The sequence below is a fragment of the Porites lutea genome, chromosome 11 (genome assembly GCF_958299795.1).
Source record: "Porites lutea chromosome 11, jaPorLute2.1, whole genome shotgun sequence".
Lineage (NCBI taxonomy): Eukaryota > Metazoa > Cnidaria > Anthozoa > Scleractinia > Poritidae > Porites > Porites lutea.
In genome coordinates, this window is record NC_133211.1 from 6379850 (window position 1) to 6380976 (window position 1127).

Consider the following 1127-nt stretch of genomic DNA (forward strand, 5'->3'; position numbering starts at 1 on the left):
CGCGGATTTGTCATATAACGTACGAAGGATTTTGCTCGCTTACAACGCGCCAAAAAAACGACTGGCTGAACAAATTAAATCAATTAAGCAGACAAAATGTCATTCAAAAGCAATCCAACACTGCTACACGAGTCGTTGCCGTCACACAAGCTTTGTGGATTTTGGCGGGAAAACAGATTCATAATAGAGATTTTTAGATTCTAAGAAGAGAACGACTACGAGTATGAGATTTTCTCAATACTCATCTAGTGCTCGCGCATGGGGCAGCGTAGTTTTGGCGGAAAAACGTGGTAGCCGTCGTCATTCTACTACGAGTTTTAGCAAGAGTGTCGTATTGGCGGGAACAAGTTATCAAATGTTAGAAGTTTTAGCATTTTGAAATTGGGAGAGGGCTCAACCTCCTTCGGTAACAATAACAGTGCTATAAACTTTGAAGAAAAGTACAGAGTGAGGGGTGTCTATTTTTTAACAACACGCGAAAAAACTTTAAATCAAATCTCGTACTCGTAGTCGTTCTCATTCTCGAATCTAAAGGTCTCCACTTCTTCAAGCGGGACAAGCCGACCTCGCGATGACGTGTCACCCTCAGGGTCGCTTCGCGACCTCAATAAAGCTCACCTCGCTCCCTTTATGGCTATTGACAAACTTCTATCCGGCATTACTGATAAAAAGAAGTCGACTAAGTGCGGGTCTAAGAGGTGCGGCGCGATACATGGACTAGCGCCTTATTGTTTAAAGACAATGTAAGCGCATGCGCTTTTTCTACACAAATGAAATTCCCGCACAAGTACAAGTATGATAGTTTTTTTTATGATTTGGTTACACAGTGAGAAATTTGTCGCGTCCTTAGTGTGCAAGGGGTTAGGGGTACCTATGTCCTAGTTTGAATTTCATAACCAGTCGTTTTGCGTATTTAGGAGAGAGCCACTTCCCTGGCGGTATTACACTATTCGCATTTCCCATTCCCAGTTTTCTACTGGCCGATGTCCGCATTCGTATTCTCTGATTCAAGAGTCAACCAGCTTACAGTCCAGGCTAATGGGGGATAAATTATCGAAAATTCCTGGTAAAGGTAAAGACAAAGGGAGATGGTAGTGAGCTTAAGCGGAGGCGTTTTTGAGCTACGG